The following is a 25,839-nucleotide window of genomic DNA, read 5'->3' as shown; positions in this document are numbered from 1 at the left end:
AGTTCGAGTCTCGGTCTGGCGCACAGTTTTAATCTGCCAGTAAATTTCAGTCATAGTGATGGGTGGACTGCTGCTAGCATTTTGGAATTCACGAGTGACTCCTTCCGCTTACTTCATACGATATTTAAGCAACACTCGGCAGTTCTCGACGGTCACTGTCCTTCAGCATATGAGGTCTGCCTATATTTGGTTCATCTGTGGTTGTTGCTTCGCGTTTCCACTTCACAATCACTTCCCCAGTAGTCGGTTTGGGCAGCTTTAGAAGAGTTGAAATGTCCCGATGGATTTGTTAGTCAGGTGACACCTAGTGACTAGTCCACGTTGGAAGCCACTGAGCCTTCTTGACCGACCCACTCTCTTGTTACTTCTCTACTGACAACACAATACTCCCTGCCTCCTTTTACACACATCTAAAAAGGCTTTTCATCATCCCAGTTCCCAGAACTCTTGAAGATAAACGTTTACTGTGGATATTGCACAACAGACACAGTCCCTCTGACTGTTCATATGTCACTAAACCCTCCCAAATATGTAAACAACCATGCATGAGCAGCGCCTATTAGACAGAGGGCGTCCAACAGCCGATCAATTCAACTCATTTCACCATGAAGGAGTTACACGACTCGTGTTGACTGTAGTTCAACCATGCCTAGACGGTCAATACGGCAGTTCGATAGCGTCCGCGTTGTTACTTTGTGCCAGGATGGGCTCTCAACAAGGGAAGTGTCCAGGCGTCTCGGGGTGAACCAAAGCAATGTTGTTCGGACATGGAGGAGATACAGAGAGACAGGAACTGTCGATGGCATGCCTCGCTCAGGCCGCCCAAGGGCTACTACTGCAGTGGATGACCGCCACCTACGGATTATGGCTCGGAGGAACCCTGACGGCAACGATACCATCTTGAGTAATGCTTTTCGTGCAGCCACAGGACGTTGTGTTAAGATTCAAACTGTGCGCATGATGCGCAACTTCACTCCCGACGTCCATGGCGAGGTCCATGACGTCAATGGCGAAGTCCATCTTTGCAACCATGACACCATGTAGCGTGGTACACATGGACCCAACAACATACCGAATGGACCGCTCAGGATCGGCATCACATTCTCTGTACCGATGAGTGTTGCCTATGCCTTCAACCAGACAATCGACGGAGACGTGTTTGGAGGCAACCCGATCCGGCTGAACGCCTTAGACACACTGTCCTGCGAGTGCAAAAAGGTGGAGGTTGAACTTGTGGATAGTATGCCATGACGAATACAGGCATCCATCAATGCAAAAGGACGTGCTATTGGGTATTAGAAGTACCGGTGTGTACAGCAATCTTAACCACCACCTCTGAAGGTCTCGCTGTATGGTGGTACAACATGCAATGTATGGTTTTCATGACCAATAAATAGGGCGGAAATGATGTTTATGTTGATCTCTGTTCCCATTTTCTGTACAGGTTCCGGAACTCTCGGAACCGAGGCTATGCAAACCCTTTTTTTATGTGTGTATATGTGTGTGTCCGCCTCTCGTGATATCTAGTCGTAAATTCTGCATTACGAAAGCGTGTCCAGGTACTTTTGATCAGGCAGCGTATATGCCTGATTTATCGTTCATATTGAAACCAGTCTTCAAATCTGTGTCCTACCAGGTTTCCAGTGTTAAACGCAACTTCAGTGTTGTAAGGCTTGAAAATGTTGGCTGCCTTATGCGAAAGTCTGTAAAGCCGTGCCCGGTTATAGGTCAGGACGCCGAGCCACCGTTACTCAAAGCATGTCGCAGGGCACATGGGAACTTTAAGCATAAGCCTGCTGATGGAGAAAGATGCTGTACAAAATAAAATAAGTGATTGGTTTTGATGGGACGTTGTGTGGAAAGAGGGTCTGTTGTAAAGGAAGAGTGAGAACAAATAGCACTAAGTAGATATGTAATATACTGTATTTTACAGTTTTGGGCATTTGGTACATACAGTTATAAAATTCCAAAGTCTGACAGCTGTTGATATACTGCAAAAACCAGATGCACAACAATACAGATTTTAGTAGCTTTATCGTGGTTATATATAAAAATGTTACTTATAAAAGCTGTGGAACACAACTTGAATAAGATTTATAGGACGGACACTAATTAGTACCATACCTTAAATCTTTCCATCGTTACAATAATTTTTTTTAATACAAGTTATTTGATGCATATCCTAAAGATGAGAGTTTGCCTATCTCAAAACGCGTCGATCTGAATGTGCTTCCTACCACAGAAACACTGCAGTTGAACCAAATCCTTTTGTTTCATAAAACGATCTTCTGCACTTATCCAGGATCACCAGCAAAAAGCTTTCGTTTTGTGCTTACCCGAGAACAAAAAAGCTTCCAAGTTTCTCTAAACACGCCGATTTTACCCTTAGAATCGGCGTGCCACTTGCGTCTGTCTGCTCTGTTGGGCCGCAGTGAAACAAGCTCTTCCGCTTTCTAATACGATAACGAATCATTCCCATGCATAGCTCCTATCTCTTCATCAATTCGTTTTGTCGATTACCCTTACAAATGCAGTAACGTAATGTCGGAATGAGTTTGCACATTGCTAACACCAGCAGTCATCTTATATGTAATGACATCACGTGACTTATTTGGAAGCCATATATATATGAACAAAAGAGTACGACAGATACAATATTCCTTGCAAGAAGTACAAATCTTATGAACACACTATCTGCTTTCGATCGAAATTCGCGTACATATTTTGTTTGCCCGCTGATTGAAACAAGCTGAACAGGAATGATTGTAAGGGAAACTTCGTCTGGAGTTGTTCGCCAGCGTGGTGCAAGTCCTTCGGCGACTTGCGCGTCGATGAAAATGAGGTGAAATGATCGGACAGTACAAACACCCAGTCGCCTAGCGACGGAAATCTCCGACCCGAATCGAAACTGGGACTCGGCGATCCAGGGGCAGCGACGCTAACACTTTTTTTTCGTTTTGTCCTTGTGTTTCTTATGAGAATATCACTCAGTTTTTTTACTACACAGGGTGACCAGTTCCCTGACTGAACACGCTGAGCAAACGTGTGCCGGATTCCTCGCATTTTCCGATCAGGATGGTGTTGCTCGTCTGCTCGGTGCTGAAGTTAGTTGGCTCTCATTCATTGTGAGCTCTGCAGCTGTCGTCCCCATCCGCAGAGGGACTGCTTGTTGCCACGGCAGCTACATTCCGCACGTGGCGCTCTTCTTTACTCGAGATAACAGTTAACCTCAGCGCTATGGCCCAACTTTTACGCGCACCGGCACATTTGGTTCACGCTGCTGCTCTGGCTCAGCGACTTTCTGCGGAAAAGGAAATTTACTACCACTCCAAAGGTAAATCACCAGGCCTCCACTCACCACTGTGAAAGTCACACTCGCCTCAGCCTGACGCAGGAAAACACGCTGCTAGACAAAAATTTCAGTGTTGTTATAAGCAATCATCTGGGATAGTGTTGACGATTACACGGATGACTGACATCGGAATACGTAAACCTTTAAATTTCTGGCTAGTATCTCCAAACAACTACTTCATAATAAACACAGGGGTGATCATGATTTCTCTCAACAATCTACGTGGGACGTTCAATAAGTAATGAATCACAATTTTTTTCTGAAAGCAGGTTGGTTTTATTCAGGATTCCAATACACCGTATTACTTCCCTTTCTTTTGGCTACAAACCCTGTTTTCCTACATAATCTCCGTTCAATGCGGTGGCCTTACGCCACCTTACTGGCCCACATGCCACCACTCTACTGGTCGACGTCGGAACCAACGTCTTGCTGTATCAGCAACCTCCCCATTATCCACGTACTGCTTCTCGTGGAGTACATCCTTCATTGGGCCAGACAGATGGGAGTCGAAAGGTGCTGTAACGAGGATGAGGAAGGACAGTCCAATGAAGTTTCGTGAGCTCCTCTCGGGTGTGTAGACTTTTGTGGCCTTGCGTTGCCATGCAGAAGGAGAAGTTCGTTTGCATTTTTGTGACTACAAATACGCTGAAGTCTTTTCATCACTTTCCTTAGGGGTGGCACAGTACTCTACAGAGTTTCACTGTGAGCAAGGACACCAAACAGAATGACCCCTTCAGGGTCCCAGCAGACTGTCGCCATGACCTTACCAGCTGAGGATGCGGCTTTGAACATTTTCTTCGGAGGAGAGGTGGTGTGGCGCCACTCCATGGATTGCCGTTTTCTTTCCGGTTCGGAGTGGTTAATCCATGTTTCAATGCGTGTTACGAGAACCGACAAAAAATTATCAGGATCAGCCTCGTAACGCGCAAGGAATTCCGCACAGATGGTCCATCGTTATTCTTAAGGGTCTTCCGTTAGGCGGCGGGGAACCCAACAGGTTCATACCTTTGAGTACCCCAAATAGAGACCGACCGGCTAGCCGCGCGGTCTAACGCGCTGCTTCCCGAGCGGGAAGGCGTGCCGGTCCCCGGAACGAATCCACTCGGATTAGAGTCGAGGTCCGGTGTGCCGGCCAGCCTGTGGATGGTTTTTAAGGCGGTTTTCCATCTGCCTCGGCGAATGCGGGTTGGTTCCCCTCATTCAACCTCAGTTACACTATGTTAACGATTGCTGCCCAAACATTGTCTCCATGTACGCGTACACCATAATTACTCTACCACGCAAACATTGGGTTTACACTCGTCTAGTATGAGACGTTCCCGGGGGAGGGGGGTCCACTGGGGGCGAAACCACACAATAACCCTGTGTTCGGTGTGGGGCGGTGGTGAGGTGGGTGGACTTCTGTGGCGTGTTGTGGGGTTGTGAACCACTGAGGGCTACGGCGGGGCGAAGCCTCTCCGTCGTTTCTAGGTGCCCGGTTTAATACACAATGCACTCACACACACCTTAAATAGTGGGCGTGAGTGTCAGCACTTCCAACAGAGACGTCCATTTGAGCAACGAGGTGTTTGTTTGTGATCCGTCAATCACCTCGAATGAGTGTGTCCAAACGTCCCAATATCGCAGGAATCACAGCTGTGTGCGTCCGGCCGGCACGCGAGATATCGGATAGTTTTGCACGACGTTGTCGCGATCATGACAGACGCCTCGTCCAACGATTCACACCGTGCTTTTCTTCCCTATCGCCGACCGGAGTGGCCGAGCGGTTCTAGGTGCTTCAGTCTGGAATCACGCTGCTGCTGCGGCCGCAGCTTCGAAACCTGCCTTGGGCATGGATGTGTGTGATGTCCTTAGGTTTGTCAGGTTTAAGTAGTTCAAGGTTCTAGGGGACTGCTGACCTCAGATGTTAAGTCCCATAGTGCTCAGAGCCATTTGAACCATCTTTCCTACCAGGTCTCTTTAGAATTTCTGCAAGCGCCTGTGCACATCTGTTATGGTCTGGTTTTCCGCCTAAAGGAACTCAACGACAGTTCTCAGTTTGGAACACATCCCCGTTACAGACGTTATTTTGAAGGTTACGTATAGAGCCACCATCTGTAGGAAGTTCACGAAACTACAATGGCTGAAGCAGGAATATTTCACGAAATCTCACAACAAATTCCGCAATTTTCCAACCGAAACTGGCCAAGAAAAAAAAATGTATTGCATTACTCTCTGGACGCTCCTCGTACATACAGGGTGTTCCTGAATTCTCCCCACAGCCTACATCTACACCTACATACATACCCCTCAAGTCACCGTATGGTGCATGGCACAGGATACCTTGCACCACTACCAACGATTGCCTCTCCTGACCCAATCAAAAATGCAGGGTATCCCAGAAGAAATGGTCGATAATCCTGGACGTGACAGGAATAATCACTCGAAACAAAAAAAATTTGTAAACATGGGCTCTAAAATGCATACCTTAAGATCTATGATCACTTATACGTCTTCAGTACTGAGAAACAAACCTCTTCCACTGCAAGCCCTTTGCTTTCCATGTTTTAGGAGGAGGTAATATGAGCCAAAACATGAAAAAAAATTTCTGGTAAACACGGGCTATAAAATACATGCCTTAACAAATGGTTCAAATGGCTCTGAGCACTATAGGACTTATCTGCTGAGGTCATCAGTCCCCTAGAACTTAGAACTACTTAAACGTAACTAACCTACGGACATCACTCACATCCATGCCCGAGGCAGGATTCGAACCTGCAACCGTAGCCCAGAACAGCTCGGCCACCTAGGCCGGCCATGCCTTAACAGCTTTGTTCACTTGTTCATTAGAAGAGTAGTATTTCACAGTAGCGAAGATGAACAAATGCTCATAGTTCTTAAGGTACGCATTTTAGAGTCCATGTTCACTAGACCTTTTTTCTTGTTTTGATTCACAACAGTTGCAGTCACTCAGCGACACCACCTTCCCGTACACCGCAGCGTCAGCAGCAAACATCCGCAGCTTTTCGCTCACCCTGTCCGTCAAATCATTTACGTATGTTTCTCCAGTGATGTGGAGAGAGCGCTCTGTAAATAATAGTATGAGTGGGAAACTATATACCGTAACTCATGGCATTCATGCTGCAGGAAGAAACATATAAAATAATACTTTCGACTCTCCTGCGTCTGCTAGACGAAAGAACGATGGTAATTTACTGTGACTCGGTTAATTATTCCATTTATAACCAACTAAATAATCTGATGTCAATTTTCAGTGCAACTGTTCGACTAGTGGATTGTGATACCTGAATGCTGTACGTTTCAGGCCGTAATTACCGCAGTAGTTTTTTTTATCTTCTATTGTCAAAGTTATTGAACACTGGAAGTGTGATGTAAATAGAAGATAATTTTGTCTGAAGCATGAACCAGGCGCGACTAGTCCTGCCATAGCTGTCTAGTGCCTGCAGTCTCTTCATTATATGGCGGTTTTTACATTACTTCAGCAAACCACGCTGCTTACCCAACCCGATATGCCTACCTTTCTCCAGCGTTTACCCCGCAATAGCAGGTTCTACTAGTGGTCGGATCTCACGCATCCGTGTTTCGACAATTAATTCTATTTTCATTCTGCGGCAGTTTGCACTTCCTGTTCCTAACACTGCCTGTTACAACTATGTTTTGTGTGAAATCGTTTTTGAATTACTTAACTAATCCATGCACATTGTCATTAACTATAACAGACGAAGGTATGTGAGCATAAAAATCATCTTAGCAAGAAACGCCTTTATTTACTTATGTTTTGTGATATTTCAGGTTCTGAGGACCCATCGTCAAGCTTCCAGTGTCGCTTCACTCGTAAGTCTGCAAACCTGAAACAACTTATACATAAAACAGTAATCATTTGTATGGAAGCCGGCCAGAGTGGCCGAGCGGTTCTAGGCGCTACAGTCTGGAACCGAGCGACCGCTACGGTCGCAGGTTCGAATCCTGCCTCGGGCATGGATGTGTGTGATGTCCTTAGGTTAGTTAGGCTTAAGTAGTTCTAAGTTCTAGGGGACGGATGACCTCGGAAGTTAAGTCCCATAGTGCTCAGTGCCATTTGAACCATTTGTATGGATGAACAAACGAAAATAGTATGTTGAACAACCACCATTGTTTAATGCAGTATCAGCTTCCGTATTTTGTTTCACATCATTCTAAACGGGTAACCACAACACAGTTCACGTAAGACGAATACAAAAGCACAGCACTGTGTTAACATACACTGAGGTCACAAAAGCCGTGGGGTACCTCCTAATATCATGTTGGACCTCCTTTGGACCAGCATAATGCAGCAGTTCGACGTGGAATGGACACCACAAGTCTTTGGAAGTCCCCTACGGAAATATTGAGGCACGCTGCCTCTATAGTCGTTCTTAACTGGGAAGTGCTGCCGGTGTAGGACTTTGGGCACGAAATGACGTCTCGATTATGTCCCATATCTGTTGGATGGCATTCATGTCGGGCGATTGGTGTGCCCAAATCATTCGCTCGAATTGTCCAGAATGTTCTACAAATCAATTGCGAACAACTGTGGCTAGGTGACATGATCACGAGGCTAGCACAAGCGCTGCAGGCTATGTTGTGCTGTTAGCAATGGCACTCGCGCCGGTCGTCTGCTGCCATTGCCCATAAATCCACATTTCGCCTCATTGTCCAAACGAATACGTTCGCCGTACGTCCCACACTGATTTCTGCGATTACTTCACGCAGAGTTGCTTGTCTGTTAGCACTGACAACTCTACTCAAACGCGGCTGGGCTCGGTCGTCAAGTGAAGGCCAACGATTACTGCGTTGTCATTGGTGAGAGGTAATGCCTGAAATGCGGTATTCTCGGCACACACTCGAGACTATGGCTCTCGGAATATTGAATGGCATGTCCCGTGCGTATAGCTTCAACTACCATTCCGCGTTCGAAGTCTGTTAATTCCCGTCGTGCGGCCATAATCATGCAGCCATAATCACATCGGGAAGCTTTTAACATGAATGACCTGAGTACAAATGACAGCTCCGTCAATGCACTGCCCTTTTACACCTCGTGAACGCGATACTACCGCCATGTGTATACGTGCATATCGCTATCCCATGACTTTTTGTCATCTCAGCGTATACACGTCGAAGGTAAACAATGTACTAAATATCTTGTTTATACACGTAGTGTCAGAACGATTACATCCATGCACTATAAACAATCTTATTCAATGACAGGGCATTGTACAGTTTCTTTACCATTACATATGTTGGATAATGTTTTATGTATATGTAGCCGCGCGGGATTAGCCGAGCGGTCTCAGGTGCTGCAGTCATGGACTATGCGGCTGGTCCCGGCGGAGGTTAGAGTCCTCCCTCGGGCATGGGTGTGTGTGTTTGTCCTTAGGATAATTTAGGTTAAGTAGTGTGTAAGCTTAGGGACTGATGACCTTAGCAGTTAAGTCCCATAAGATTCCACACACATTTGAACATTTATATGTAATTAGTTATCCACAGGCAAAATTCCGACATGTCAAATACTGTGACGTGGCGAAGTGATTTGTTTGTAATATCGATACTCTTAGTGCTTAAGTCGAATGTTCGCACACAGCGAGTAACGCCTGAAGCATCTAAACGGTGTTTTTTTTTTACACGCTGGTGAAAACTGAAACTGTTGCTGTGTACTTCTGTCGTCCTCCCGAAGGTGCTGATACAGCCACTTTTAGTTACAAGCACAACAGTTCATAACTGAAGAACATTAAATGATTCCAAAAATAAAAGTTGAGCATCAGACTGCGGTTTGTTCTGCCCTGTGTTTGTTTAGACCTTATTGGAGACTAGGTACTTAAAAAGCAGCTTTTCTACAAAAAGATTTGTGAAACCCCGAATGAGCGGATGCGTATTTGCATACACTAAAACGGTATTAGCTGCAGAAAACAAATTCCTAGTCTATTTCTAACGTTAGTTCAATTATAAGTATTCCTCATGGCTCTATACTTGTTGGGTCTGTGTTATGCATTACTATTTTCGTCTGTTAATGTAAATCCACTGATTCAATTAAGTAGTTGTTACTACGTTTGCTGGAAACTTGCCATGATAGGACTCTTTCCACATTAGAGACTTTTTTAACATATGGTTTCGCTGTTGAAAATTGCGCTACTGTCACCACATATTTCCTGACGAATCTGGGCCACTACGTTTGGAAACTGAATCTCTTCGCAACCAACGTTTGTTTACGTTAAAGAATGGAGTGTTTTCTGCCGATATAAAAGTTACTACATAATTCAGCGCATTTCTGCCATCCACTGGATTCGCATTCGGGACGGCGGTGATTCAGATCACGGTCTGGCCACCCATATTTAGGTTTCCTTAATTCACATAAGGCAAATGCTGGGATGATTCCTTTTAAAAGGACACTATCGATTGCAATCTTCAATCTGAGTTAGTACTCCACCTATAACGACTTCATCTGTTCCTGAAAAATGCAGAACGCGTGGCTCAGTTTGGCGAGACTTAGGTCACGACCGCCTCATAAGATAATTAATCAATTTAATTTTTTGTGTCGTGCCTCCTATATTCACAGGGCATTACACACTCAGTAGACGGGAAAATGAAATCTTCCTTATATGGTCGCCTAAGTTAGTAAGTTGAACACCTACTTCTTTTGTAGATCATATTCCAATAACCGTTATATCGTAAAGATGTTCATGCGTACCATAGTTATAAACTGAAGTTTATATTTGAACTCCCTGTGTGGTGTACAGAACCAAAATTTTGTTTTAAACACTGAGCCATTCGAACATACTTATCTCAAAGATGGTGAAATGTATTGTGTTCGTTAACGAGTTCCCCTCGTTTGCGAAACAGTGTAAACTCTGATAAAAACCCCTGCTTCTAATGATTTCCGCCACTTTCACTTAGTATTATCAGGTGTTTTGTTCAATTTCTGTCTAAGTTCAAACGACTTTTCAAAGGTTCTTCGCTATAAAAGAAGCTTCAAAGTTCGATATCTGCTCTAACAGGTCTAACGGAGATCGAAGTTGTCTGCTGAGAGGAGACGGAGAGCAGGTACACTGTACGAACAGACGTTGAATACGAACGTTGTAGGTTTTGATCTAACCATAGCTGTTATGAATGTCAATCGAAGTACACACACAGTTTTAACCAGTCATTTTTATTAATCTTTTCACTACTCGTTTTGGAGAATTACTCTATTTGTTTAAATTTAAGAAAACATATACGATTTCCACATGGTCTGGAAAACCTGTGACACTGCCGTTCAGTGATCACAAGAAGCTCCTTCTAATCGTATTTGTATTTCACGTTTCATTTCTTACAAACTGAAAAAATCATTCGTAATGAACTGGGGCCTGCTGGAGAGTAATGCTCCAATTTTTTGTGTGAAAATCCTTACAAATGTTTAAATAAAACAAGCGTTATTAACATTCTAAATTTCTATTCTACATGTCCACACATTTGCGACCCTCTACCGCTAGAGGGTTACGAATTGTAGCGTGTTAGATGGTCGTATGTAACGTAACTATGCCGGTGCGTTAGAACAAGCGTAATCGAGTTTCGAATTCGAAGATTTCGTCCACACATGGAGAACCCTCTCCTCCAGAATGACAGTGACAGGCTACACATGGGCGCTGCCACATATGCAACAATCCAACGGCTTTGGTTCACTGTCATCTATCATCCTCCGTTCAGTCCTGAGTTTGCCCAATCTACATCTACATCGATACTCTGGAAATCACTCTCAAGTGCCCGGCAGAGGGTTCATCGAACGACATTCGCAGTAATTATTAATTATCTATTATTTCACTCCCAAACAGCGCATGGAAAAAACGAACATCTAGATATCCAGATTTCCCTTATTTTATTAACATAATCGTTTCTTCCTATGTAGGTCAGCGTCAATAAAATATGTTCGTATTCTGAGAAGAAAGTTGGTGATCGGAATTTCGTGAGAAGGTTCCGCCGCAGCGGAAAACGCCTTTCTTTTAATGATGTCCACCCCAGACGAGTGTAGCCCAAATGTTTGCGTGGTAGAGTAATGATGGTGTACGCGTACGTGGAGACAGTGTTTGCGCAGCAGTCGCCGACATAATGTAACTGAGGCGGAATGAGGGAAACCAGCCTGAATTCGCCGAGGCAGATGGAAAACTGCCTTAAAAACCATCCACAAGCTGGCCGGCACACCGGACCTCGACACTAATCCGCCGGGCGGATTCGTGCTGGGGACTGGCACGATTTCCCGCCCGGAAAGCAGTGCGTTAGACCGCACCTTTTTTTTTTGTGGGGAATGGATCAGGTAGTTGGGTGGCGGAGGCAAGGTGGGCAGGGGTCGCAACCCGAGGCCTGGCCACGATGTCTCCCCCCTCCCATCCTGGGGACGTGGTACAAAGGATGCAGTTGGTGTATTATTACGAATTTTTTTTATTTTTAAACAGTAAGAACTGAAAAGTAGCAAGCGCAATCGTTGCGTCGAGTTGGGGACGCACGTAACTAAAAACATGCTAATAGTTGTAGAAAAAGGCACAAAGAAAGAGAGTAAAGTGCGGGGCTAAGGAAACCATGAAACAAAACTGTAGGGTGGAATCCATACCACCATTAACCAATGCTACATCTTGCACCGGATGGGAAACAAAAACTGCGAAGACCTTTTCGCACCGGGGACAAAAAGAGGAAATGGGGAAAATACTGCTACAGAGTGTGAGGGTTCACGACGAAACTCTCCATGTGCTGTATCATCCAGGTATGACTTCTTGTAATGATCAAGGTAGATCCCACGTTGTGCCGTGTAGTGTTCTATCATCGGCTTGTAATTTTAGCTTCTCTTACCAGCGATGTTCCAGCTACGTGGAGGGTCGTGGAACGCACTCCACAAATAATTGGAAAAATATTGTCAATACTTTGGGTTACGGAGGATCTTGCAATGTCGCTCCTGCAAATAGTTCCAAAAGTCTAAAGTGTCCTTAGTGCCGTCTTGAGACAAATAATGCACTGCATGTCCACGAAGCCACGTCATTGCATTAGTTTTAGTGCGTGGGTAATACGTCTCATCCGGGAATAAGATAGTCTTGGGGTCGACATGATTCGGCGTTACTCGAAGGAAGTATGCTGACATTTGCCTCACTAAGTGGCACACTGCCGCATACGCGCCACAGCTAAGACGGTGTTCATCGTTGTCTTGAACGCCACAGCTCGTGCACGTGGGTGAGTCTACCATGTGGATCGCATGTAGCCTTGATCTGGTCACCTGCTTACCGTTGACAGTGATATACCACATCGCCGTGACGTCAGTGTCCAGTGTTCCGTGGTGAATCGTCTTCCACACTACTCGCCAGTTGACGTTCGGATGCTTCCTCTCCACGACGTTATCGGGTCGTCCACGTTGCAGGACCCGATAAACCGTCTTTGCCATCGCCAGTTGAGTCGCTGGTTAGGCAAGTCGAACGTAACTTAGTTCGAGGTAAAAGACACCGATGTAGAAGAGCGAGGAGGGGACGTGGGGTATCGGCACAGGTGGCAACAGGGAGGGCTGTGCTAGTTCTTCTATTAACAAACTCGTCAGACTGTCCGGACGGTGGTGCCATAGTTTGACTAATGTGCTCACAAATAGGGCGACCGCTCTGTCATGGACGTGAAAATGGCCAAGATCTCCCCGATCCGGGGGAAGGGTGAGAGTCTCATATTTGATCTTGAAAAGTATTCCTGAACTCACGAAGGACCCAAAGGCCGCAAGTATACGGCGAGCTAACATCACCGGTATAGGTAATATCTGGGCGAAGTGCGGAATGCGTGACGCTAAATGTGTGTTGACATACTGGGTCCTTTGGACGATGTCCAGGGCTCGTAGGCGGTTGTTGGCAATTCCAGTACGAACATTTCGTAAAAGCCGTCGAAAGTTGTGAGCAGCGGTCCGTCGTATATCGTCTGTGAAATCAATACCGAGACATTTCAAACCATCTCTGAGCTGTAAGGGGGTGACACTGTTCTCAGACAATCCGACCCCGATCTTCATCGCCACCGATTTTGCGACGTTGATACGACTACCGGTGGCCATGCTATATTTCGCTATCCAATTCAGTGCACTAGCGGTGTCGTCACCGTTGCGGATGACAATCACCAGGTCGTCAGCGTACGCTTTACATCGGAAAGTGTGGCCTCGTAACGTCATACCCGTTAGTCGTTGGCGCAGGCCGCAGAGGAGTGGTTCCATGGCCACAGCGTAAAGTAAAGTGGACAGAGGGCAGGCCTGACGTATCGATCGAGAAATGGTGAGGGGCTGCGAAGGTCGGCCGTTGACGATCACCTTGGACGTCGCGTCACGGAGTAGTCGCATGACGACGGTGACGAATGGCTGTGGGTACCGCATATGTTGGAGGACCGCTTCCAAATAGTCGTGGTCCACTCGGTGGAATGCCTGACTAAAATCGATTGCTGCCAGTGCACCCTTCAGACGACATGCCCTCGCCAGTGACATGAAGTCACGATATTCACTGAGTGCGGTTTGAATATTATTGTCGCCTCCTAATGACGTTTGATCGGGTGAGATAACGTTTCGTAAGGTCTGGTGTATCCGCACCGCCAACAGTCGAGAAAAGATCTTAAAGTCGCAGTTCTGTAGCGTCAACGGGCGGTAGTCCTGCAGTCGAGAGCCACCGGACGGTTTGTGAATAGGAATAATCATCCCTTCCACAAGGACCGCAGGGAGCGGCACTTCCGGGGATAGTAGTTCGCGACAGATGTCCGTCCATCGGGAGGCTAATAAATATTGAAAAGTACGATAAAATTCCAAGGGGAGGCCATCAGGACCCGGAGACTTGTTGACAGCTCCTGTTCTAATGCCGTCAATCACTTCTTCTTCTGTAATTTCTTCCATCAAGGACGCTTCCATTGCTGGGGTGACGGTGCCGTAAATCGCCTGAGAGACGTCCTCCAGTGATGTCGGATCAGGGGTCTCAGCGGAGTAGAGTTGGGAATAATGATCGTAGAACGCTGTGTTTATGTCTTGTTGCGTGGTGAGGCGACTACCGTCCTCCGTGTCGATGAAGCGTATCAGCGCTCGTTGGCGTCGTTTACGTTCACGTAGAACGTGGAACATGGACGGGCGTTCGTTCGGTATCCGATCCTGCGTCCTCGAGCGGATGACTACCCCCTCTAGGTGGCGTCGCATATGGGCGATGATCTGAGCCTTAGCACGGTGCACCGCCGTTTGTAGTTCCGGAGACGGCGCCATAGCATCGCAGTCGCGCAGTACCCTGAAGTAGAAGTCGAGTGTATGTCTACGCCAAGTAGCGTGGTCGCGACCGTAGGTTATCAACGTTCGCCCCAGTGCTGGTTTGGCGCAGTCCAACCACCAGCGGATCGTTGTGGGATATGCGCGGAGGCGATTTTCACACGAATGCCACGTATCCTCCACGGCTTGGCGGCAACCCGGGTACGACAGGTGAGCGATTTTTAATTTCCACGGGATGCGGCTTCTCCACACTTGTTGCCGCCGCAGGGTGATGGCACAAATGTAAGCTGAGTGGTCCGAGAAGGCTGCAGGCCACAGTTCCCCATCCTGTGTTCCAGCGGCGAGAGAGCGTGAGACACAAATCCGATCGAGACGACTGGAAGAGTGGCTCGTGAAGTGTGTGAATCCCGGTCGGTGGCAGTGAAGATGTTCCCAAGTGTCCACCATCTGCAGGTCCAGAATTAGCGTCTCGAGTTCCGGGAACGGGTTATGTCGTGGGAGTTGGTCTTTTGGCGCCAGTACGCAATTGTAGTCACCTCCAAACAACAGATGGTCGTGGCGGCCTTGGAAGAGCGGGGCGACGTCTTCCGCAAAGAATCGTGAACGTTCGCGACGTTTGTCCGTCCCGGAAGGTGCGTAGATATTGATAAGGCGGACACCCAGTACTGTGAGTGCCATTCCTCTTGCCCCAGGCAGAAACAGGATATCGCCGCCACTATCCCTTCCCGAAGAAGTACAGCGACACCGCTGCCTGTTGGGGAAGCTGGAGAGACGCAAGCATCGTAACCGTACATGCCTGGGAAGTCGTCGACGTACACCTCCTGGAGAAGGACTATATCGCTGGAAGCAGAGTTCAACATATCCTGAAGCAAGGATAACTTAGCGTGCGTCCGTATAGTGTTGATGTTGATAGTTTTTACGCGATAAGTTTGAGGTCTATCCATAGAACACGTATTGGCCATCAATACCCTAGTAAGACTGTCTCGTCACTGTGTCTGATGGCGGAAAAGGATCAACACTGGTGGGGTAAATTACCCTGCGTGTCGTCCGACACGATGGGCAAGGAGTTTTCCTCACAGTCATCCGCCCAGTTGCCATGAAATACCATCGGCTGTTAGTGGCTGCTGCGGCACTCGACGCTGACTCCATCGGCTCTACTGGCTGGGAATCGGCATCGTCTGTCTGCTTGTGATCCTGCTGTTCTGCGGGCTCGGAGGGGCTAAAGTCGTCACCACGGCGAACTGTTGAGTTTGATGTTACAGCGGCCTCTGTACCGCCGGTACCGTCGTCGGAGTGTCCACAGTGCATGTCAGACGATCGCTGCAAACACTCGTCCGATGGAGCACGTCGCCGTCTCTTGTGTTTTCGCGGGGAACGCTGTTACGGACGTGTGTTTCAGTATCCGAATGTGGGTGGATTTCTTTAGCTGCTCCGGTGTCTGGAAGAAAAGCCGCTGTCGGCACAACCCGTGGGTCAATGTCCATCCTGGCATCCACGCCTTCTTGCAAGGTCGGTCGGTGATTATCTTCAGGTGGGGGCGCTGTTGTAGAGGCCGGATCCTGTACTGCAGAATCCATCATGGTCTCGCTATCGGGGGCGCCTATCGGACTAATGTGGCCAGCATCGGAAAGGGTTGCTGCCCGTGCAACGTCGGCGTAATTGAGAGGAAGGGACGTCACCGTAGAAGGAGTCATAGATTTACCTGTCGGGATTTGAGTAAGCCGTCGTCGTAGACAATCCGACCGGACGTGCCCTTCTTGGCCACAACCAGAGCAAGTGCGTGGCTGACCGTCATACATAATTATCGCCCTACATCCGCCGATGACAAGATATGACGGAACATGTTTGGTCAGTTCAAATGGTTCAAATGGCTCTGAGCACTATGGGACTTAAAATCTGAGGTCATCAATCCCCTAGAACTTAGAACTACTTAAACCTAACTAACCTAAGGACATCACACACATCCATGCCCGAGGCAGGATTCGAACCTGCGACCGTAGTGGTCGCGCGGTTCCAGACTGAAGCGCCTAGAACCGCTCGGCCACTCCGGCCGGCGTTTGGTCAGTTCAATTTTGATCTGTCGTACCCCGTTAAGAACGGGGTACGTTGTAAAGGTGGTCCATTTTTCAGCCATATGGCTGATCACTCTGCCGTAGGGCTGGAAAGCCGCGGTGACTACGTCCGGTGGTACTTCGAAAGGGAGTTCGAAGACGCGTATCGTACGGAGGCCAAGCCCCGCGCGATCGATAGAGACCGCCCCAATATGGCCATCAGAATGTTTGAATTTAAGATCGTTGGCATGTGCGCGCACGATTCTGTTGCACACCTCGTCACTTACTAACTTCACGTAGACAACACTGCTCGTGATAGAGAGATGGATACCAATTATGTGTCGCGGTTCAATTTTAACGTCGTCACGTAGAAAACGTTCCACTTCAAAAGCTCGCGGTCGTGCATGATCGGGTTGAAAAGTGATCTTAATGATGGTTTGTCTGTAGGGATGTGCCACGTTGCGTCGGTAGTGATGGACTCTAAACTAGCGACAACGCAGTAGTAAACAACTACGGGCACTCGCGACCGCGCTGCGGAAGGCAGACTGTACTCTAATCCGCCGGGCGGATTCGTGCCGGGGACCGGCACCATTTCCCGCCCGGAAAGCAGTGCGTTAGACCGCACCGCTAACCGGGCGGGTGCATCTAAGTTACTCATGTTGTCAGATCTTCTTGATTGTAATTCTGGAATATTTACTTCTTCTTCCTTCATGAAGGAATTTCAGAATGCCCCAATCGATTTTTCATCAATTTCCATATCTTAAAGAGCACTTCGAGGACTTCACTTTGATAGTGGTGAAGTGGTGTAAGCAGAGGTGAGGTTGTATCCCCGTCAACGAAGTGAAACATTCTACAGTGACGGTATCAACAAACTGGTCTCTCGCTGGGAGAGACGTGTTCGTCGGCAGAGTGACTATGTTGAGAAATAAATATGTAGACATAAGAATAAAGATGTAAAATGTTAATAGCACTTGTTTTATTAAAAAGCTTTAAAAGATGGAACATAAAAATTCGGAGGCAGTACTTTTCAGTACGCCTTCGTACTTGCTGATACAATATTTTCTTTCGCAATGTCTGTCGTCCCCTTTAATAGTAACCATTGCGCTGTAGTGTAATGGGGGAATTTCAACGACAAACCAAAGCTCTTTGTTTTCTCATTATGGCTGGTAAGTTCTACGGTGCGTTTCTGAAATAGTTTAACATATTTGTAATAACCCTGAGAGTGTATTTACGCTCTAAGATTTACCAACAGACAGTTATTTACTTCCCCAAGGTAGCACTAAAATAACCAGAGTGGTCGGGATCATTATTAGAATTGACGTGGATTTTTAACCCAGAAGATTATGCCCATGGGGTCCACCGTAAGAAACTTCTTAGACATAAGCCATATGCGTTACTTTTAATGTGTCCCAAATGCCTCCTACGTTGCGTCACGGTTGGTGGTTTCTACCTGGTCAGGTGGAACAGCAATAACGGAAAGACATAATAAAAGGAAAAACAGTGTATTTCTCGAATATATTGTTCGAAAGGTGGAGAACCAGATATTCCCACAGGTTATAGACAGGAGTGTCAGAGGCAGAGTGTATTGAATATGCGAAGCGCCTCACGTATGTGCGCCGACGGTTTGTATTCGCGGCGGGAGCGCAGAAGCTATGGCCCACGATGCACGCAGAGAATTGGCTCTGTCCGCGGCATATCTTACAGCGGCGCCGACACAGTGTTAATGCAACGCGAAATACTGCCGGCCGTGCTGCCCACTTTGTCATCCAAGTCTGCGAGGAAAAGGCCCGCCCCTCTCCACGTCGCGGTAGCCAGTTCCACAGTTCGAGATTCTCACAACGAATGATTGAAAACAAGACAGTATTGCTTGAATCAGTGTTGAAAAACTTTTGTCTAATTTTTCAGGTACACCGTCATCACTTTTGCTGAGTTTGTTCAGACATCAAAAGAATAAACATGCAGGATATAGATATTATGGGCATCTCTCCACTAGCCGGCCGCTGTGGCCGAGCGGTTCTAGGCTCTTCAGTCCGGAACCGCGCTTCTGCTGCGGTCACAGCTTCGAATCCTGCCCCGGGCATGGATGTGTGTGATGTTCTTAGGTTAGTTAGGTTTAAGTAGTTCTAAGTCTTAGGGGACTGATGACCTCAGATGTTAAATCCCATAGTGCTTAGAGCCATTTGAGCCATCTCTCCACTGCGTCGTAAGTTGAGGAACGGAAGAAAAGTTGCACAAAAACACACACATACAGATCGACACCTGCAGGGTGTATCACATGTAATAGCGAAAACTGACGAGCGACTTCAGAAAAAGAGTTACATATATCGTTCCACGCTAAGGTGGTTACGCAACAAGAGTGGCTCATTGTCAGAAGGGAGCACACGTTCCGGATTTCCTGCAGGCACAGTTCTGCTCCGGTATGTATAGCAAGTGCATCACAGTGTGCGACTGAAATGGTACGGCAACTGGAAACGCACTCCAAAGCTGATTCGCACGAGGCAGCACGATTCTTGTGAGAAAAATGTCTAAACATCAAACAGATTCACTGTGAAATTCTTGCGGTATGTGGACCAAATTCAACGTCGTGTCGAGAAGTAATGAAATAGTGCTAGCAGTTTGACCCTGGCCGCAAAGACGTGGGTGATACCGATCGGGAAGTCGAGATCTTGCAGCATGCGATTTCCACCTTTCCGGCAAGCTGACAAAAACTGTGGGGCAATGTGATTTTGCAGCAACGAGGACGTTCACACAGCGGTTCTAGAATGGCTCCGCGACCGAGGAGCGGATTTCTGTCTTCGGGCAACTGGCAATTGGTAGAATCACCTGAAGTTCGCAGCTGTGGTCTGGTCACGGGATCTGGGGTTCGATTCCTGGCCGGGTGTTGTCCGTATCGTTTCATCTTCATTCAGAAAATAGCGAACCTGGAAAATGAACAGACTGGGCATTTGTATGGGCGCCCCACAAACCAAAATACTCATCATCAGAATGTTCCGGCCGTTGTTGAGAGATTTGGTGACTATGTTGAAAAACAGTGTCATGTACCTGCATCACTCTGAAGTGTACTGCAGCATTCAATAATAGTTACTTAGTCTGCCATAATAATGTGTAACTCACTTTGTGAAGTCGTCCTCGTACATGCAAAGAAACTCGAACAAATATACAGACAGATTTAGGACGATGTGGTGAACAGACAGATGTACACAGAGAGGGGGTGCGGAAGGGGGAGATATGTTCAATATATATGTCAAACGCATACGCGGACGCCACCGCAGGGAATGGGCTAGTTATAACATATTTTCACTCTTGTCGTTTCTCCTATTAATTATGATGCATCCTGTATGTTAGCAGACACCTTGAAGAAATAAGACAATATATTTGTAGCACTCAGAATAAGAAACGCTCTGCAGACCCATCTCCGCACAGTGGCACTAAGGCTAGCCGAGCGGGACAGACGCGCGGTCTCAGGCGCCTTGCCACGGTTGGCGCGGCTTCCCCCGTCGAAGATTCGAATCCACCCTCGGGCATAGATGTGTGGGTTGTCTTTAGCGTAAGGTAGTTCAAGTTAGATTAAGTAGTGTGTAAACTTAAGGACCGATGACCTCAGCAGTTTGGTCCCATAGGATCTTCACCTCACCACCACCACCACCACCACCACCACCACCACCACCACCACCACCACCACTACTAAGGCTAGCCAAATATTAAGGACAAGGAGTATATCATTCCCTTCTAGAACACTGCCCTTCCAGATGATATATTCCAAAAGGTTTCGAGCATGTATCCGGCATATCACTACTTTCTCTTACGATTTTATAGGGAAAATCTTGTTCTTTGCTACTCTACGAATGCTAACTCCATACAGATGAAGCGACACTGTTAGGACTACGACTGCTAAGTTGTTTTACGGCCTTGAACTGTGTTTGCGGTTAACTCACTCGAGGGAATCTACGAACAGTTCACAGCGTCAAACAACGGGGTAGAATTTTTAACTGTCTCTGTTACTTATCCGAAGGAATCGGGAATTAGCTGCGACAGCTTTATCACACAAAAGTTTGTCTAAGCAAAGGATTTGTTTCCGATATGACGTATGTAAACTGAGTGACGAGCAGTGTGACTGAGTGTCGTCTTTTCTGTAGACTGCCGGCCGCGGTGGCCGAGCGGTTCTAGGCGCTACAGTCTGGAACCGCGCGACCGCTACGGCCGCAGGTGCGAATCCTGCCTCGGGCATGGATGTTTGTGATATCCCTAGGTTAGTTAGGTTTAAGTAGTTCTAAGTTCTATGGGACTGATGACCTCAGAAGTTAAGTCCCATAGAGCTCAGAGCCATTTGCACCATTTTTTTTTCTGTAGACTATATTTCCCAAATGCTGCCAAATCGACCCGAAACGTAAACAGCAATCAGTTCAAAAATGGCTCTGAGCACTATGGGACTTAACTTCTGAGGTCATCAGTTCCCTAGAACTTAGAACTACTTAAACCTAACTAACCTAAGGACATCACACACATCCATGCCCGAGGCAGGATTCGAACCTGCGACCGTAGCGGTCATGCGGTTCAAAACTGAAGCGCTTAGAACCGCACGGCCACACCGGCCGGCAAACAGCAATCAGTGGAGAGGTGTTTATCAGTTTCAGTGTGTTCCAAAAAAAGTCTCTTCAAAATTTTAGGATCGAGGTTTTTTTTCGGCAGCACAGGAATTCGCATCTGGAAGTCAAGCCATCAACAGCCGATTCTGCAAGCCACTTGAAGCTGTTGCCGCTACACATCTACCGTTTCCGGCCAGAGCTGAACAGGGCTAAAAAGTGGACAACACCCGTCTGTGCACTGGGGTCCGCGTCGGAAACTGCTTCACCATTCGCCGTTTAGTTGTCCTCCAGGATCCACCCTACTCTTCAGCTCTAAGGCTGGTGGGCTTCTTTTATTCCTCCGCCTCTTTTTACACATACAGGACACCCAAAGACGTGTGAAATGAAAACCTAGATTGATTTCAAAGGAATCATACGCAAACAGGCAGCTTCATTAACGTTGCAAAGAATGTTTTGTGACAAGTAATCACTTCAAGAGTGAAAAAAAGGCCCTTCTTTTGTGTTTTCATTTTCTTTGTTCTATATTACTGTTCACCAGTCTATATAGACGCACTTTGTAATTAGATCGCCTTAAGCAGACGAGGGTAATCTCTTTAAAAAAATAGATTAGATTTTAGGTTGAAAAGACAATAACACGTTTTTTCCGTTAGTGTTCTTAGAAATGAAAATGTATGTGTCGCCAATATGTTACAGAGTGATAAATATCCGAACATAACTTCCAGATAGTTTATGTGAAACATGTTGCAGGTATAAAACATTCTGTTTTAAGTGAAGGGTCTGGTAGCTATTAGGGAATCATGGAAACCGGTACGGAAATCTAACAAATCGAAGTTCTTACTCATTTCTTTTTCCTTTTTTACAGAAATCTTTATTTTATGTAGGATGCACCTGATCTGAAACGGATGAACTTCGACCTCGACTCTTTCTAAAACGGAACCCTAATGATATAAATCCTTTCGAGTGACCAACTAGTATGCCAAAGCTTATCAAAAATTTGGTGAATCGTAAGGTCTGACTTCTTGTCAGAGTACAGAATGTGACATCAACCCGGTTTTAAAAACTATTAAGTTCTGCTGGACACATACGACAAATATCTAGGTTGACTTGCAACTATTCCTAGTTTTCCTCTTACGAGAAAATAGTTTCTGAAAGGCACTGAAAACAGTTACCTACCCGTCGGGATCGCACCGTATGCAGCTCCGAGCTGAGATACTCACAGAGCGCTCTGTCGGCAGTGTTGAGAACCATGACACCGGCGCTGTGTCTGGCGTTTCAGTGAGTTGGGCGCCGAATTTGCAGCTGTAAACAGCGATCTACGAATCGTTTTTGGGACGTACATTTCTCTCTAGGACTGGATACTGCGTTAAATTAACTACGAACTCGCTGGAATCTGAAACTATAAATTGCTTTCTGGCATTCACAGACATCACGAAATAAGTACAGTTGAAACGTACGCAATCTGCCATACAGCAAATATTTGGTGTTGGGGTGCAAATGAACCAGACGTCAGCAAATAAATGTTGCCTTCCACGAACGTCATGGCCAGATTCGCAGCTTAAACTCTCGCTCCAGCCACTTGATTTAGATTTTCTGTAGAATTCCTGTCGAATGAAATGAAATAAACGGATACGTTCGTTGCACAGTAAGAACCAGTTATGGCCAAATGGCGCTCTAAAACCTGCATGTCAGTGAGACGAACGTACTGTCAGTATGGGGAACGATCATCCACATTTATTATTAATTCATTATCTCAGTAGGAAAAATATCCACGTCTATACGTCTATCTTTGGTAAATATTTTAATCCTTTTTATTTAGTTGTTTAAGCCAAGTGTATTTCATCTTTTCATTCCCTCAAATATCTACAGTGGCGTTTGATTGATCTGTATGAAAGACCTGTACATGCCTGTTTCGTTTCGAAAATGTTATTTGCTCCATAGTATTTCAAACGGTGATGAGACATAAATTTTCAGTCACTGCAACTTGTACGTTGTCCCGTTATAGAGGTATGCCAGCAGTGTTTCGTTTTCGCCTCCCATTACTGTACGTACGAAACAGGCACCGAAACTGTGCTCTACATCGCTATAAAAACAAGCACCCCTGCTTAGTGGATGATTTTTACAGTATTACTGCAGTACTACGTGCCCTCTGCTATACACTCGTCAGTGTAGATAGGGAATTATAGTCGTTAATTGTCATAGGCAGTCTGGTTTTTTTCCCTCTCTATAAATGTCACCTACTTTTTTCGATTGCTTCCTATGGTAACTGCCAGGAACTGCATCTCAAAGTCAGTTACTTCATTCCGCGCGTTGCGCTCATTACCACAGTAGAACTCAGGGGAATGTTGGTAAATGCTTCGCAGTTTTGTGGGATTTTATACAGATTATCCTAAAATTTTGCACCAAAATCCTTCTTGAAATCGACATACCTGAAATTGTTATTATCAGGGCTGATTATTTGCACCATCTGCCTACAACTGAGTTAGCACTGCGTGTCTAATCGATTCGTTGTCTACCAAGGGCTTAACTCTAACCTTCCGACTTATAATTTATCCCTGGTAGAACGTCCTAGATGCCTCTCATTTTTTCTACCCTCGTTTGCAAATTATACGGAGGAGCATGCTGTCTAGTGCACTGCAAGCTGACTTTCTTCACGCAGTAACGGCCGCAGCTGATCATCACATAAGGAATGTTGTGTGCAAATAACATTATGACATCAGACATCTATTGCTGGAGTGTGGTACACTTTATTTAACATGTTCAACAAATACATTAATAGCAGGAGGACATTCCATAAGCGGTAGGTTGGTAAGTTTACACTGATCACTTTTGTAACCTTTATTGTTTACATTTGGAAATTCCTCTTGCTATGTTTTGTTTAGACATTTTGCCAATACTGTATTCTGTTGGTCACACAGTGGCTGAGTTTGATGAAGAGTGCTGATACATTTTGCATAGGATCCCATCACAAGATACACAGACTTTACTCCATAAATCCAATGATGCCAGTGGTTACTTCAGCAGCTTGTTGTGTAGCCACATTTCCTCTACTTTGGACTATTTATGGATGAGAAGCGTAAAAAGGGCATTTCCGTTGGTCTGACAAGCATTCGTACGTAGGCTTCCACAAAACTCTTGAAATGATGTTCCATTTCAACCTAGTATTCTCTGGACGACGACTTAATCGTTGGTGATAAGTTTTCAGGGCACGTCGGCTGCAGCATCTTGATGTATAGAACTACCTGAAGAACTATGCGAGTTGCGTAAACTCAAATACAAGAGATGTATTGGTCAACTGCAACATGCGCGTTGCTGACGATGGAGAACGCCAAGTAATTTTCAAAAAAATACCCGTATTCGCTTTGAGAGGTCAATGAAGTACAATTAAATTGAGGGTGAAACTGCTGAAAATTAATTTTAACTCCTGCGACTGATTCTGAATGTTTATCTGCAGCATTGAGTCATTTGTGTTTAAACGGCTGAACGACCATAACGCTTGCAAAGTGGACTTATTTTTATATGAACCTTTCAGTCTCGAACTGTTCGTACTACCTCAGATATTTCCCTACAAACCGGCAATCAAATAAAAATTTAAGAAGCTCTTGGCTTATTTCGCGTACAAAAGGTCGCTTTTACGGAGGAGTAGGATCGATCGGCGCCTTTGGAGATGTGAAATTTCTCCTGGATTATCAGATGCGACGATCAGTAGGTAAACCACTTTCGATAACAATGAAACGACGTAGCGGACAACATTTTTCAACGCCATATAATGCTTTATTCAGTACGCCATTATCTCCACGTCACGACAGAAAATTTCTTTGTGTATTTCCTAGTTGCCAAGTAAGTTACGTGAAGCAATGAAGCGAGCAATGTGCCTCAGTGGTTCAGATAGTCGATTTGTAATGAGGAGGAGCGAGGAATAAGCTACATCTACATCTACATCTACACACCGCAAGCCGACTTATGGTGCGTTGGGTTGGGTTGTTTGGGGGAGGAGACCAGACAGCCACGTCGTCGGTCTCATTGGATTAGGGAAGGACGGGGAATGAAATCGACCGTGCCCTTTCAAAGGAACCATCCCGGCATTTCCCTGGAGCGATTTAGGGAAATCACGGAAAACCTAAATCAGGATGGCCGGACGCGGGATTGAAACGTCGTCCTCCCGAATGCGAGTCCAGCATGCTAGCCACTGCACCACCTCACTCGGTAACGGTGTGTATCGGAGGGTACTTCTGGTACCATTATGGGGAGAACGTCTGTCGACAAACTGTATATTTTCATGGGGTAAATCTCTGACGGCGATCATCTTCGTTTGTCGTACAGCCTCACATTGTTCCATGCCCAACATATATAACCACAGAGGTAAGAGGCTCCTTAGCAGTCGCAATAGAGTTCTCAACATTTCCACCAGCCAGGTATCAACGTTGGCCATGTATCTTACTTGCACCCCTATAGCCTGCTTAATCATCAACTTTTCTCTAGAAAGACTTTATCTCTTTGCCGAGGAGACTCTCATCTAATTATTATTTTGCAATCCATACCCAATATTCATTCACTCCATCATAATGTCCAGCACTGAACAACTTCGTTTACCAACTCTACGAAAAATCTCAGAAAAAG

At 46.1% G+C, this 25,839-nt stretch overlaps 1 protein-coding gene across 6 annotated transcripts in view; it reads left to right on the top strand.

Moving 5' to 3' along the window:
- The window catches only part of LOC126297807 (protein O-linked-mannose beta-1,2-N-acetylglucosaminyltransferase 1-like), a 1,990,313-nt gene that overhangs the window by 1,753,803 nt on the left and 210,671 nt on the right, over window positions 1–25,839 (top strand). For 4 of the 6 annotated variants that reach the window (XM_049989012.1, XM_049989016.1, XM_049989018.1 and 1 more), the window contains one exon: window positions 7,145–7,186. The exons of the other annotated variants lie outside the window; for them this stretch is intronic. The gene's annotated coding sequence lies outside the window, so the exon portion shown is untranslated. The remainder of the gene's footprint in view (window positions 1–7,144; window positions 7,187–25,839) is intronic. 6 annotated transcript variants of the gene reach the window in all.

This window comes from Schistocerca gregaria, chromosome X, assembly GCF_023897955.1.
Source record: "Schistocerca gregaria isolate iqSchGreg1 chromosome X, iqSchGreg1.2, whole genome shotgun sequence".
NCBI classification, from domain to species: domain Eukaryota; kingdom Metazoa; phylum Arthropoda; class Insecta; order Orthoptera; family Acrididae; genus Schistocerca; species Schistocerca gregaria.
This window is presented reverse-complemented; position numbering and strand designations above follow the sequence as displayed.